We start from the raw sequence: 16,406 nt of genomic DNA, 5'->3' as shown, positions 1-16,406 counted from the left end.
TTTTAGACCTCCATTTTTTTTTTCTGATGCTGGTACTCAATAAATTGGTTCCATTTCCCTTCCCCATCATTAGAGAAGGCTACCAGCTCTGTGTGTGACTCGAGCAAGTGTCTTACCCTTTCTCAGTCTCAGTTCTTTTCCCTATAAAATGACAGTGATAACGCTACTAGACCCCATGAGGTTGTTGTGAAGATTAAATGTGTTAATACATGTACACGCTTACAACAGTGCCTGGCACATAGTAAAGCCCGGTAAGTGTTAGCTATCATTATTATTATTTGTCCTGGCAAGGATCTCTTCCCATCCTAAAAAATGTACTGCATCTCTTTGTCACATGGGTGTATGCTGCCTGTCCAAGCATGCCAGGTTTCACGGCATCCAATGTATAGGGCCTCTGCTCCAGCCAGATACAACCCAATATTTCCCTCATCTGCCCCATTCTTATATGAGCTCATTACTTATATTTTCTCATCAAAGGAAATGGGTAATTAGTAGTTGCCCATCCTCCACTGGAAATCTAGGGAACTAGCTACAGATCTTTTTCACACAGTAATAGTTCTGGTGACTGTCAATGAGGCCATTTCTGCCTTTGGATGAGACAGCCTGACCAACAGTATGCTTCATAACTAAGGAGACCATCATCCTGGTTTCTACAAAGAGTGTGTGGAGGAATTTGCACAGCTATGTTGAAAATTCTCACTCCAAGACTATCCACTCTTTGCTTCTCCTGAATTGCAAAGGGTAGGCAGACCTGTGAGTTGTGCTCTGGGTGCTTTCAGCTACCCTTCCCGGTACAAGATTCCTGAAAAGCCAGGTCAGCTCTACCCTTGCTGTGGGACTTCAGTCACATGTTACCATGATGGATGAAGAGAGTTCCGCATCTGTTTAAAACATGGAAAACAGAGATAATGTGACCCGTCTTTGTGAAAGTAATACATTTGTTTGTTCAACAAACATTTACAAAGTATTTACTCTGTTCTAGGCCTTGAGTTTATAGCAATGAACAGAACACACATGAGAATCATGCTGTGGTACTTGGAATGCAATGAATCAATGCCATAATTAGAAACTTACTGGATATGGCCGGGCACAGTGGCTCACGCCTGTAATCCCAGCACTTTGGGAGGCTGAGGTGGGCAGATCACGAGGTCAAGAGATCGAGGCCATCCTGGCCAACATGGTGAAACCCCGTGTCTACTAAAATACAAAAAATTAGCCGGGCGTGGTGGTGGACGTCTGTAGTCCCATCTACTTGGGAGGCTGAGGCAGGGGAATTGCTTGAACCCGAGAGGTGGAGGTTGCAGTGAGCCGAGATGGTGCCACTGCACTCCAGCCTGGCGACAGAGACTCTGTCTCAAAAAAAGAAAGTTACTGGATATGTGATTCACCCCCTATTTTCAGGCCCTATTCCTTCAACGGTGAATATTGAATAAATCCTTAGTAGGGCCTAGAGTCTCCCACATAGCACACCTCTCTCCCTTCCTTTTTCCCCATCTTCTTTTCTCCTTCCTTCCTTCCTTTCTTCCCTTCCTTCCACCTTCTCTCCTTGACTTTCCTCCTCCGTACTGTTTATTACTCTACTACTATCTTACTAACACCACCTAATAATTTGCCCCCTCAATCTACTTTTTTTCTAACCAGTTCTAAATGAATCAGTCTTTCTTAGCTCTAGTATAAGTAACTGAACTGATGAGCTCTGCCAATGTAGGATTTAGGCAGCAGGGGTGGAGCTGTCCTTACTACATGGTAGAAATGCTGGTCTTCAACAAATACTATTAGGTTACAGCTTATTACATTTAGAAATACCTGTCATTTTGTTTTTTCTTTCAAGGAAGGTAAAATACAAGGATATTTTAGTAGTCAGACAACATCAAGAAAATCAGAATAGGTGTCACAATAGGAGAGTAGTCGAAGTCACGGGTTTTGCAGATGGTGGAGGTTGGTTTTTGAGTGCTAAGGATTATATAAATGTTTTCTTTTTTTTTTTGAGATGGAATCTCACTCTGTCACCCAGGCTGGAGTACAGTGGTGTGATCTCAGCTCACTGCAGCCTCCACCTCCTGGATTCAAGTGATTCTCCTGCCTCAACCTCCTAAGTAGCTGGGATTAGAAGTATCCTCACCATACCCGGCTAATTTTGTATTTTTCATATAGACAGGGTTTCACCATGTTGGCCAGGCTGGTCTCGAACTCCTGACTTCAGGTGATTCACCTACTTCAGCCTCCCAAAGTGCTGGGATTACTGGTGTGAGCCACCACGCCCAGCCTAAATGTCGTCTTTCATATAAAATGTCCTAAACTATTTTGATCCCAAGGCGAGTAAGATACCTACAAGATTATTTAAAATGCCAAGCGCATCCAAAGCTAAAAGGAAAGGCTCAGCTAGACACAAAAAAGGAAAGCATCACCTCCTCTTCAATCCCCACCTGCCCTGCCTCTGCAGCACACCTAAGGCCTCCTGCTGCTGTGTAGGTGCACGTCCTATGCAGACAGACAAACACTCACGCACACTCGCACAGGCAGACACAGGCGTACACTGGCACACCTTCCAGACTACCTGCTCCAACAGCAAGTCTCCAGCATTTGGGTTGCTGGGAACTGAACCTTCATAAGGCATTCCCAGAATGGCCCTCTGCCAGTGGGCTCAGCTCAGCTGGGGCAGACAGCGGTCTCTCCATCTGACCATCATCACATCTTCCACCCTTCCATGTTGGAGTGAGTGAATTAAACCTTCCATACTATCTTACAAAGATTGCCTGCCCTTTTTTTTTTTTTTTTTTTTTTTTTTTTTTTGAGACTTTTCTTGTTGGGAACTGAATCTATTCAGTGTGCTCACAGAACTCAGGGGAACACATTTACTGCCTTATTACATAATAAAGGATATGATAAAGAATACAGATGGGCAGCCAGGTGGAGAAGTAGTATACATAGGAAGAGATTTGGAAGGGATACAGGCTCAGGAACTTCCGTCCCATGAAGTTGGGGTACACCACCCTCCTGGCTCATGGATGTGAGTTGGAAAATCTCCAAACCTTATACTTTAAAAGCTTCTGTCCTGTGAAGTTGGGGTACCCTGCCCTCCTGGCTCATGGATGTGGAGTTGAAAACTCTCCAAACCCCATACTTTGGGGATTTTTTATTGATTTATTTATTTCTTTGAGATGGAGTCTCACTCTGTCACCAGGGCTGGAGTGCAGTGGTGCAATCTCAGCTCACTGCAACCTCCGCCTCCTGGGTTCAAGTGATTCTCCTGCCTCAGCCTCCTGAGTAGCTGGGATTACAGGTGCCCACCACTACGTCCGGCTAATTTTTGGTATTTTTAGTAGAGATGGGGTTTCACCACATTGGCCAGGCTGGTGTCTAACTCCTGACCTCAAGTGATCCGCCCACCTCAGCCTCCCAAAGTGCTGGGATTACAGGCGTGAGCCACCGCACCCGGCCTTGGGACTTTTATGAAGGCTTCCTTATGTAGGCATGGTTATTAACTCAATCTAGAGCCCCTCTTCCTTCCCCAGAGGCTCGGGGCTGAAAGTTCCCAGCTTCTAAACTTGGCTTGGTGTTTCTGGTGAACATGTAGGAGGAGCCCACCAAGTCTTGCCTCATTAGAATAAAAGATGCTCCCCATCACCCAGGAACTTCCAAGTGACTTAGGAGCTCTGTGTCAGGAACTGGGGTCAAATATCAAATACGTAATTTTATTAAGCAACATTATTATGTGATAATGTAGCAAAAATTGGGGATGAGTAAATTCTGGAATATTGTAGACTCAGCAGAAACTTTAGGCTATTTTTCCCAATGTTTTGTGTTTACCAGAATGCATTTTGCAACCAGTACAATTCCTTGAAGTCAATGAGTATTATCAGAAAATTTAATCCATATTTTACAAATTAATTTATGTTTTACTTACCAATTCCATTTTAAAGGAGATTTTGATATCAAGGAATTTATTTCAGTTTCTTTTTACAGGTCTCTTTTGAAACTTATTTTCTCCTGGTGACAGGAAATTGCCCGGGCAGCACTGAACTCTAGTAGATTAGAATTTGTTTGAAACCTTGAACTGAAGAAATTTCTGAACAGTGTGACAAAATTAATCAGGCCACTGTTAACTAAAATGACAGTTACCTTATTATATAATTAAAGGAAGTTTTGGCAATATAGCTAAAATAAACATAACTGGAAAGTCAGCTGACCAGGAATCAATTCTTGGTCTTTGCTTGACCCAATCTTAGTTTCTTACTTTAGCCAAATATTTTGTATTTTACAATACACCAAGCATAACAACCCTTTTCACTCTCCTGCCTAATATAGAAAACATTGTTAAGTGGATGTCTGTGTGGGACTTTGAGCCGGTCAGATTAAAAAAGCTGCCTGGAAAAAGTTAAGTAATGTTTGGTGTGAGGCAAGAAAGCAGGCCCTGTCAAATCCTATGGGTGGAAGGAGAAACAGGAACAGACTGTCTGGAAGACAAAGTGTAACTGAACAGCCGAACCCTTTTGACTCATAATTCTACTTCTCCAAATTTATTCTAATAAATAATAGGCTATTGGCAAAATTATGCTATGTGGAATACTATACATTAAATCTTTAAGAATGATTTAGTACACTGTACAATAGAAGAAGAAAATGGCATGGAAAAATATTCATGATATGTCAAGTTTTTAAAAGTTATCAAACAGTGGGTATGGCATGATGGCATGTAAATGTATATATAGATATAAATACTGAGAGAGGAAGGAAAATTAGAGAGCTAGATGTATACATAAAGATAGATGTAGATGTAGTTGTAGATATAGGTGCAGATATAGCCACAGAAATACATATAGCTCTAGAATATATATATGTATGCATGTATATCCATATATAGATACACATATAGATTTCAACAGTTTAATGCATAGTATTCCATATCGCATACTTTTACATATAGATATAAATATGATGCTAAAATGTTAATACTTTCTAAGGTATGAGATTTGGGGTGATTTTTACTTTTTTTGCTTATCTCTATTTTTTTCTGAAAAAACATGGATTTTCTTCAATAAACATGTAAGTTTTCTTCAAAAAATATTTCGAAGAACTATTTTATAACATAAAAAATCATTTAAGTGAATAGCACTAGGAAAAAATAACACAAACCAATTACTAGACTATACCATACTTACTTGAAAAGAAACAAGCAAATCATTACATACATTTTTATGTACTCATACTTTTCAAGGTCAGATTCTACAAATGTCAACTTTTGCGCTTTGGGCTTTATTGCAGGAAGGAGCTGTCTTTCCTGAGCCATATCGCCAGGTGATATGGGAAGTGCATCACAGCCACCATTCCAGGCCACAGCCTCAAAATTACTCAGAGGCAACTGCACCAGCAGCTTTGATCTAGGGCTTCTTGAGGTGTAGCTGAATTTTCACACAAATTCTAGGTCACTAGGTTACCCATCATCTGAAACATGATAAGCCATTTAATGGTTGCTTGAATGCACTCTAAATTCATTTGGGAACTATATTCAGATTTTCAAAGTAAAGAGGAAAGTAATTCCACACTGAACATTTATATAGCAAACAAAATGGGATCCAATTTATTAGCCAAAGTACTAATAGCGGGGTAGCACGAGGAACAGGAAAATTTATTCTGGCATCCAACTCCTTCTTGTTTTATCCATCTGGGACTCCCTCCCCAGTTTAATAACAAAGAAGGAAATGTGGTCACCCCCACCAGGGAATATCACCTTAGAGTCAAATATTTCTTGTATAATATCCTCTCTGTAGAATGCTGGCTCTTAAGCAAAATGCTTTAAAGAAATAAATACGGAAATTTTCTTTTTTGGCTTTAGAAGATTGGTATTCAACCTAAAACATGACAGAAGGCCTAGATGTTGTGCACAAAAAATACAGAAATGAACAATTACTGGTATCTTTCCGTTCTTATTTAAGCTACAGTAGAGTCTCTTTAGAAAAGAGCACATGGAATAGACACACACACATGCTAAAAGGTTCAGTGCAGAGTTCTCACAGGGGAAGATTCATATTTTTAAATTTTCTTGAATCTGGTTTGTGGCACGGAAAAATAGATTGTTTCTTCTTTGCTTTCTGATCTAAAAGTTAGCTTTCTGGTAACAACAATTAAAGAATAACTCAATTTTCTCGTAAATTAGCTGAAAGAAACACATCATTCAGAGCATTGGGTATCTCTCCCTAATCTCCAGCCTCAGAAATTAGAGATTCCTTTAAAAAAAAGAAGTTAAGCTAATGAAACATATTCCTGAAAGATCTAGTTTTTGAGCCATCTATTTTTTTTCTCTTCAAACTAATAAAATACGATAAATCTTTGTTGTCTAATTTGCTCAATGGGAAACCCCATTGCATATAACCTTTCACATGCTCAGTGTCAAATGCCTCTTTTCTCTTCATTTCAATATCACATTTGATTAACTGCTACCTACAGTGCAGACACAAGCTGTTTTTACGAAGAGGTGCTAAATATACAAAACAGGTTATTATTCAGCAGAGGCTATTTAGAAATACGTAACAAAATTTAATTTACTTGTTTCTCCCACAAGAGGCTATTGCAAACACCATAAAATATATTCACTTACAGTCATAAAGGGGGGATTTATTGTACATTTCCTGTTTCCACTGAGGTCTGGTTGTAGTTCCCACAGGTAGACAAAACACTAGAGAATTTTAACTTCCTTTAATAATTGCTCCAACTGACTTTAGCTAATATAGAAGGAAATGGAAACAGGTTTTCAAAAATATGCTTGGACCTGAAAAAATTTGCTTTTAAAGTTTTTTTCTTTTCTCTTTGCTTGTAGCTATATTGTATCTTCTGGATGGTTGGGAGTCTCTGGTTTGTATTTCTAAGTTGGTATTGTATCCTTCAGGTTTTGTTTTGTTTTCAATTGTTAATTGTGAGCTTTCTTTTCCTAAGGAAAAAAAATCAGCTACCTTATTAAATTTTGCATAATATATTGAACTATAGCATCAAAGCTAAATTTCCTAAGCTACATTTTAGATTCTTTTCTCAGCAATGTACACTTAATTTAAAAAAATAAAATAAAAATCCTTTTCCCAAGCACCTCCGTCTAAAGTTACAGCTGTATTTGGTTACTCTTCGGAGAGGGAGGCCGGTTGCCTTTCTTCTTGGCTTCCAAGCCTTGTTTCTGAATCCTTTCCACACACAACTCTTATTTCAAAGAGAAACCCCACCGGGAGACTGGAAGACAAGACTGTGAGAGAAGGAAGTTATGTTAATTCCCCAACCCCAAAGACACCAGTGAGCACTTCAAATTCTTAGGGAGGAAAAAAAAGAAGCTTCCTTCTAGATTGATTAAAAGTTTGGTTATGACACTTGCAAGTTTTCACAGCTCCACCATTGCATCCCTCCTCCCGCACCGCACCAGTCACTTGCTTAGTCACAGATAGTGCTGCTGCTTAAGGAGCCAAGCAAGGCTGATTGTGACCCGTTTCCCTGTGGCAGCCTCAGCCCCAAGGTAATTGAAGACATGACGGCTGTTGATTTTGGCTGAGGCTCAGCAAGGACTTAATGTTTGGGGAAATCAATGTCACCACAGTAGGCCACAACCCAACCAAGTAGCTTCTCCAGCCTTGAGGAGTACTTTCGTCTCTCAAACTTGAAAGATTCCAAAAAAAAAAAAAAAAAAAAAAAAAGGAACAGGAGGCTCTAAGAAACAATTTTTAAAATAATTACACATCTGACAATAAAACAACAGATTCTAATCTTTGTTAATTGGAAGTTACTAATGGAAAAATCTTTCAAGAAGAGATGGTATGTAGAGATTGAAAGAAATCTTTGAAGAGGAAATACAATCTCCTGCAAGCATTCATTCAACAAATATTTTACACGTCATGCAATGCAATTATTCTTAATCTTTTCCCTTCCATTTGACAGTCCGATAAACAATAGAAACTATTTCCCCAGGAAAAAGCACACATGTATATAAATATAAGACGTACGCCAGGTGCAGTGGCTCATGTCTGTAATCCCAGCACTTTGGGAGGCCCAGGTGGGCAGATCACTTGCACCCAGGAGCACAAGACCAGATGAGGCAACATGGTGAGAACCCATCTCTACAAATAAAAAATTAAAAAATAAAAATTAATTGTTGGTGGTGCATGCCTATAGTAACACCTACTTGGGAGGTTGAGTGGGGAGGATCACTTGAGCCCAAGAAGTCAAGGCTGCAGTGAGCCAAGACCATGACATGCACTCCAGTCTGGGGACAGAGAAAGAACCTTTCTCAGGAAAAAAAAAAAAAAAAAAAAAAAAAAGAGTAAAACCATAAAAGTAGAATTGACATGGAGAATTTTTTGTTTTGTTTTGTTTTGAGATGGAGTCTCGCTCTGTCGCATAGGCTGGAGTGCAGTGGCCGGATCTCAGCTCACTGCAAGCTCCGCCTCATGGGTTCACGCCATTCTCCTGCCTCAGCCTCCCGAGTAGCTGGGACTACAGGCACCCGCCACCATGCATGGCTAATTTTTTGTATTTTTAGTAGAGATGGGGTTTCACTATGATAGCCAGGATGGTCTCGATCTCCTGACCTCGTGATCTGCCTGCCTCGGCCTCCCAAAGTGCTGGGATTACAGGCGTGAACCACCACACCCGGCCAACATAGGGAATTTTAATCTTGAAAAACTGGATACCGTTCATCTACCTAACTATTTAAAAGTTCTGTATGGCTAAAAAAAGACAAATGATAAGTTTAGAAAACATTTGCCAAATATATGATAGACAAAAACAATTTCATTAATATGTGTACATTTTTGTTAATATGTGACTTCTTACAAGACAATAAACACACAAAAAAGGTGTTCAACCTTAGAGAATATTTTTCATCCATCCAATTGACAGAGCTTAAAAAATTGGATAGTATCCATTGCTGGACTGTGAGGACACAGGGATCATACATTGCAGATGGGAGTGTCAACTAGTACAACTGCTATTTGACAATGTCATATTATTAAAACATGCACTCTTTCACCTAAAGACCATATTTCTGAGACTTTTTCAAGCATATATATTTATCTAAGCGCCCAGATATATATATTTAGATGTTCACTACCGTATTTTAAGAATGTAATCAGACTGTTCAATAGGACACATAACACATTTAGGCTATTTCAAGATAATGGTTTACTTTGACACAACCAAAAGGAATGTAGTAGATCTCTGTGTTTCGATCTGGAAATAGGTTCAATACATATTATGTAAAATTTACCATTTTAGCCATTTTTAAACATACAGTTCTGTGGCATTAAGTACATTCATATTGCTGTGCAACCACCACCATCATCCACTTTCAGAAATTTTTCATCTTCCCCAGCTGAAACTCTGTTCCCATCATACACCTTCTCTTCATTTCCCTCTCCTTGCCAGCCCCTGGCAACCACTATTCTACTTTCTATCAATTTCACTACTTTAGGTACCTAATATAAGAGGAATTGTACAATATCCATTCTTTTGTGGCTGGTTTATTTCACTCAGTATAATGTCTTCAAGGTTTATCCATGTTGTCTCATGTGTCAAAATTTCTTTCCTTTTTAAGGCTGAATAATATGCCACTGTACCTATATATCTCATTTGTTTATTGATTCATTTGTTGATGGATGCTTGGATTTACTGCCTTTTCTTGTATGTTGTTTTATTTGTTTAAGTGAAAAATCACTTTTAAAGTCAAGGTTTCCTTGAGAAGATATTTAGGGCACAGGACACCAAAATGCAAATAAGTCAACTAGAAATGAGAATTTTCTGTGCTCCATTTTGAGTTCGATTTGTAGTTCTCAGAATAGAACAGGGTGCCCAACTCGAGCTGAGGTTCAAAATGAGCTTCTTGGGTACCCCTAAGAAAAGCCCTTCCCTGGAGTCCATTCTCAGCCACTGGTTTAGATAAGGGTCAAATAGCCTCCTGATCCAAAGCCACAAATTCTGTCACATTTGGTGTTCAGACACGTATAACCAAGTCTGTTGGAATGGATGGGGTAGGAATTCAGTGAAGGCCAAAATACAAAAGGAAATGATAGGGTCGCCGACAGAAAGTTTTATTCTAAGGAGTTCAACTGCTGAGCCCCGCAGTTAAGGAGAAACAGTGGTTTCTGCAAAGCTGTGGTAGCTGGTTCTTTAACTGGTTCAGCCTCTGTTATCGTGGTGGCCCGAAGGTGCCCTGGAAGCCAAAGGGGCTCTGAGTTCAAACTCAAAAGAGCTGCCTTATTAAACTACATCATTTTGGGGTCCAAATAAACCTGCTGGGGGACAACCCTTGCCACCCCACTCAAGCTACAGTTTTTTGATTGAGTAGCAAAGCCAGCATGATTTGTGTTTCTGTATCCAGGCAAATGTACTAAAATTCTTTGAGGGATGAGAGGAAATATTTTTCAGAAGCTTGGAGGTCTGAGTACACATGTGGGGAAAACAGTGATTATACATTGGGCATGAATGTTAATGTATCCTCATATGTGCCCACAACACTTGGAGCCTTGGGAACAAGGAAGTTACACTTCCTTGGCAAAGAAAGTACTTTTCTCCACTGGACCTGCAAAGGGGAATCTCAGCTGTAGGAGAGCCTCTAGGAGAGATCATTCAGGATTCAGAACCTAGGCAGGTGATGCTGTGAGGGCTGCGGCTGTGCTCTGTGCTTCTGTGTACATCGAACGAGACAATGGGCGCGAAAGAGCAACCCTGAAGTTAGTCCATGTTGGGTGGAAAGGGGTCCTCAGCACCCTTACAGGTCATGCATCCTCAAAACCTTTTTTTCTAGGAAATTTCTGGCAATGCAATCTAATTTCTTCACTCCTCATCTTGAGGGGTAAGTGGGCAGACATCAAGAACATTGGCTTGTCAGCAACCTTCAGAGACAGTTACTGAGAAGAAGGTGATTGCTAAGTATTTATAGATGAAAGACTCAACCTGTATTCATGCTCTGATGGTCCAACATTATAACTTGGAAATAAAAATAAAATCCTAAGCCCCCCATCTGACTGAATAGACCCTCTCCTGGCCAAGGGGACTTAAGGGAAACCTTAAAAACTGAGTTCCTGGCCATGATGGGTTGGGAGGTTGGGCACATCTCATTATATCCCCTCCTCACTAACTGCCATTAGGTGTTCTTTCCTAAGAGTTAAACAGAAACCAGCCCTTTGAAAAGACCTGTTGCACCTCTGATTACAACCAACCTCACGACCACCCCTCCCTTTTTGCTCTTTGACAACTGACCAGCATTCCTTCCTGTTAAGGGAGTCCACTGACCATGGAGTGGTTCTGGCCAGTCTAGGCAGGACACAGTGAGGGTTTTTGTGTCCCCTGCTTCACCTTTTGATGTCAGAGGACTGAAAACCCCACCCTCAGATCATGCTAACACCACCAAGTCTTACATAGTGGAGAATTCAAACACATGGGAAGGGTGTTAATTCACAAGACAGCCTATACTATATAAATAAGACCAAAAAATGGCCATCAGTTCGTGACTTTATTAACTTATATAACTAACACGTTTTTTATAGTTATAAACACACTATGTGAAAAAAATTTGAAATATAAACTCTTAAACCATGAAAACATAAGTCAATATTCCATTACTTCAAATATTAAATATTTCTATGAATGGCCATCATGATTTGAAGCTAGCAAAGTCATCAGTTAGGTTTGCTACATCCTTTTTGTTCTCCCAAGCTGTTTGAGCTTTTATGTTAACACCTATACTACTACAATGAGAAAACAGATTGCTGTTGATGGTAATTATTTAAAAAAACAAAACAAACAAAACAGTTTTTAGGAGAAACTTGCCCTTATATACTCCCTTATAATTGCCTCAACAAATTCAAGATGGTTATACTTTTTAAAAAAGTTTTTCATGATTTTATTAGAAAGCAGTAACTGCATTTCCGATAGGCCTTTCTGATAGGTCACTTGAGAATGACTTTTGCATTATTCATGCATTTTCCACAATAGACACTCCATGTCTTTGAATTCTTTTAGTTGAAGTAGGAAATGCAAACAAATCGGCAAATGGACTTAGCCCTTGAAAGCTTACGTCCAGCTGAGTAGTTATGATATCAATCACATCATGAAAAACTCCTTTTACTCAAAAAAACTGCTGAAGTTCAGAGAGTTGTAATTTTTTTTTTCTCAGCATAGGACAGACTGAAAAAGAAAATGAACACCATCTTAAAATATCTTTGGATGTTGGCAAAAATTTAGGGAGCTTTTTGATATGAGAAAAATATGCTTTTGCCTTTAAGGCAACATGTTGCCCATTACGTATTAATAAATTTGATTCAACAAAGACTTTCTTACCCATTGCTAAAAATCAACCAACTATAAACAGTCACCACAGTTCTGTTTTTGCCAGTGCCAAAATGATTTCCAAATCCTTTCAGCTAAAAAGCCAGCAAAGATCAAAGAGTTTTCACATGAGCTCTCTACATGGCAATGAGATACAAGTGCCATCTTTTAGCACATTATAATAATCCTGTTGTGCAGTACTCCTTTCCAATGACCTGTAAAAATTATATATTCAGAAAAGCATTTTTCTTAGCTAAAGGGAAAAAGTATGAATTAGGAAAGGTACATTTAACAAGTTCAATGATCTATTATAAGTTAATACAGTTTTTCCCCATTCTGTGGAGTTCAGAATTACAAATGCTTGGTTAGCCATAAAAAAAAATGGAATCTGAATGTTAGAGTGCAACCTGACAAAATGATTTATTACTCCTTAGTCATTGAAATAAATACATGTTCTAACCTTTATTGCTTTTCAGTTACTCTGTTATGCATGCCTTGCACCAAATTAAAATATGTGCACTAGCACAATACTATAGCCAGATCTTAAAACCAAAGAAAGATAGAGGAAGGAAGGAAGGAAGGAAGGAAGGAAGGAAGGAAGGAAGGAAGGAAGGAAGGAAGGAAGGAAGGAAGGAAGGAATGAATTCGGTCAGATGAACTTAAGTGCAATTTCTTTTTTTGCTAATGATATCATACTAATTTTCCAATGCATTCACCTATCCATTGACCATGGTTACTATCATTGAAACTTTCACTTGAGCCTCTGTTCAGTTTTGACATTACCATGTTGAATAGTCATTATTTGTTTTACTGTCTGCCTCCTTCATCAGATGATGAGTAGTGACCCTAGTTTTACAATCAAGATCCAATGTGTAAAGTCTGTTTCCTCTACTATATTATAAGCTCTGTGACATCAAGGACCAAATCTGGTTCATGTACATGCCAAGCATTTAGGACACTATGTCCTGTGTATTCATTGATTCAACAAATATTTATGAGGACTGTTGTGGCTTGAATGTGTCCCCCAAAAGTTCATATGTTGGAAATTTGGTCCCCAGTGCAGCAGTGTTGAGAGGTGGGACTTCTGGGAGGTGATTGGTTCACAAGAGCTCTGTCCTCATGAGTGAATGAATCTACTTCTAGATTAATGGACTGATGGGTGATCGAGGGAGTGGGTTAGTTACCACAAAAGTAAGTCTGTTATAAAAGTCAGTTTGGCTCTCTCTGGTGAATCCCACCCCCACACCATGTGATCCTCTGTGTTACCTCAGGACTCTACAGAGACCCCACTAGCAAGAAGGCCCTCACTAGATGAGAACTCTTGATCTTGTACTTCCCAGCATCTAAAATGGTAAGCAATAAATTTCTTTTCTTTATAAATTACCTAGTCTCAGGCATTCAGCTATAGCAACAGAAAATGAACAAAGACAAGGACCTTCTCTGCACAGGGCCCTTTTGATTGCAAGAAATATAATCTAGTCAAATTAATTAAAATGAAAAGAGTCTGTTTCTTAATTCTCATCCTCTCGTGCTTCTTTGCTTCTCTGTGTGCATCTGCCCCAGTCTTTTTTCCTGATCAGCACTCTCTGATGCTCTGTCCCCATAGCCTGTGGAAATACAGGAAACTTCACAATGGTGCACAGTCCATACTCCATGAAACTTTCTGCTTAAGTAGCCACCACAACCCTCAGCCTCTTGATTCTAACTTAGTGAGAAAAGTCTGGTAAGAATCCACCATTTACAAGCCATTGGACTAACTCCCCTTGGATCAGTTTTCTTCCCTCATTTAATCAGTTGTAGCCAGGGAGAAGTCATATATTGGGATCAGAGTGTGCACTCACAGAAGGAACTCCCATTAGCAGTATCTCCCCTTAAATGAAGTTACAGGTAGGGCAGGTAATTGTAGACAAGACTAGTTAAACTGTTTTTAGTTAGCTTTGTTTTGTATTTTATCATTCTGTCCTCAGTATTTAGCACATAGTAGGTATTTTAAAAACTGTATTCATTGAACTGATGTTAGGATATAACATAATATATTATTTCCAACTTTTATAGTTTATGTGAAATGGGGAAGGCAAGTGGAGAGGCTGATGTTTTGGACTCTGGACAGATACAATACATGCCTGCTGCCAGGATGAATAGATTTAAAGCTGGCAATTTGTATTTCTTTTAACTTTCCTATTCGAGCATTCTTTTAAAATGAAAACTAACTCTTAGCATATCAAGCTTTAAAAATAACCAATTTAAACAATTAAAAGAGGAAATGGAGATACGCTAGTATATAATTTATATGGAATCCATTGCCCACTATAACCATTTTTGAGGACACTCTGCATTTTAGAAGTGCCACAATAGCATATTCTCTCCTTTTCTGATTCCCTTTAAAACTTAAGTCACTTAGAATGACATGAGGGGTTCTATTACTAATTTGAAGAGTAAAAAGCAAGGGAACAAATTCCCCTCTAATAAATTATCCCCACAGAAAATATGCTTAGAGGTGGTGCTTAGAGGTGGGAAAGCCTGATGGCTAGACCGACACTGCAGAGTTCCATTGGTAGAGATGCACTTTGTGTAATATTGGGAGCAAGTAATGAGAAAAAATTCTCTTTGTTCTTGTGGAGGGATGCTTTGGGTGCTCATAGGAGCATTGACTACCTTCTCCATCCCTTCCCTTTAAATAAATCAGATTTTGTAAACAGTGAAAAAACCAAGAGCAGATGTGATCATTTAAGCTAGGAATGCAGCCACACCAGGTGTCAGAGCATGTTGTGAGCACCTCTACCTGGGTGTTCCCCCTAGGGCTACAGCTGCTCTCAAGGTCACTTCCTCTCCCACAGACAGGCAGTGAAACTCATTCTGAGGACTCACCTTCTGTACACACTTTCAGGAACTTCTACTTTCAAAGGTACCATGAAGTTAATAATTGAAGCAAAGCAGATTTCTAGAATAGGCTTCACATAGGGTGGCTTGCAGCATTTAGAAGCTTTTCTCTAGACACCACACCTATTTTCCAACTGTAATATTCTGTATAGAATGCAAATGTTCAGACTTTGCTTTTCAAAAAGGTTGTATGGTTCACAGCTGAAGAGAGAATAGTTGAGAGTTGAGTGATCTATCCTTCAAACCAGAGGCATGATATTCCTTCACTTACCAGCAACCCTTGGACCTCTGCAAGGATGTGACAGGAACAGCAGAACTCACTAGAGCAGGCATCAGCTGCTCCCTCTAGTCACTTTCTGGGTGCTGTGACCTCCAGCAGCAGAGGCATTCATTCTCCAAGGGTGTTCTGTGAGCCTTATTGGTCCTCCCTGTATGATCAGCTGCCAAAGAATTGCCAGTGCAATCTTGAGACTAGATGAGGAGTTACACTGACAGGATAAAATTTCAAGGCTTGCTAATCTTTGTGCATGATGACATGAGATCATCAGACCAGCTTGACTATGGGAGGCATTTCTGTAAAGGGGTAAGATTACAGTTAAGTGGCTCACAGCTCTTGTCTTTTCTATGAAGTACTGACTCTAGCTAGGGATGAGTCACCAGAATAAAATGATCATTTATTTCAGGACAATGACCTGAGTAGTCACTTTGAAATTTCTCTGATGGCCTCTCTTCTTTGCTCTTGGCTTTTCACTTACATTTTCATTACATTTAAAAATAATTAAAAATTATTTTTTCTGCTATGTGGAATGCCTTTTTGATCTATTGCCAATGCTTTCACCTTTTGTCTATTTATACAAGGGGCTCAGATTCTGCATCTTCTCCCCCTGACATCCCAGACAAGTGATTTGTCTCAATGGGAGAAATCTTTGAAACCATGTTTTTGGGGCAGTTTCCTCTCCTTCCCTGTCTCCCCCGTTCCTGCTCCTTCTCCCTCTCCCTCTGCCATGTAAGAAGTACCTTGCTTCCCCTTCGCCTTCTGTCAAAAAAAACAAAAAAAAAAAAAAAAAAGAAAGAAAGAAACATGTCTTTGTGTTATCATTGAGTTGCTGCTATTACAGGTGTAGAAATCCCCAGCTGCCTGTATCTCTGATGCTTCTCCATAGGAACAAAATGAAATAGAACCACTTGTTCCCAACATGAAGCTAAGGGCATCTGTACCAATGGAG

At 39.5% G+C, this 16,406-nt stretch overlaps 1 long non-coding RNA gene across 1 annotated transcript; it reads right to left on the bottom strand.

Moving 5' to 3' along the window:
* Positions 1 to 11,520: 11,520 nt before the first annotated feature.
* On the bottom strand, positions 11,521 to 15,836 carry LOC115893254. Its single transcript, XR_004053230.1, has 3 exons — positions 15,452 to 15,836; positions 15,169 to 15,381; positions 11,521 to 13,907 (listed from the first exon to the last, which is right to left on the bottom strand). It is a non-coding gene; the product is annotated as an uncharacterized LOC115893254 (long non-coding RNA).
* Between the last annotated feature and the right edge of the window lie 570 nt (positions 15,837 to 16,406).

The sequence above is a fragment of the Rhinopithecus roxellana genome, chromosome 14 (assembly GCF_007565055.1).
Source record: "Rhinopithecus roxellana isolate Shanxi Qingling chromosome 14, ASM756505v1, whole genome shotgun sequence".
NCBI lineage: Eukaryota > Metazoa > Chordata > Mammalia > Primates > Cercopithecidae > Rhinopithecus > Rhinopithecus roxellana.
This window is presented reverse-complemented; position numbering and strand designations above follow the sequence as displayed.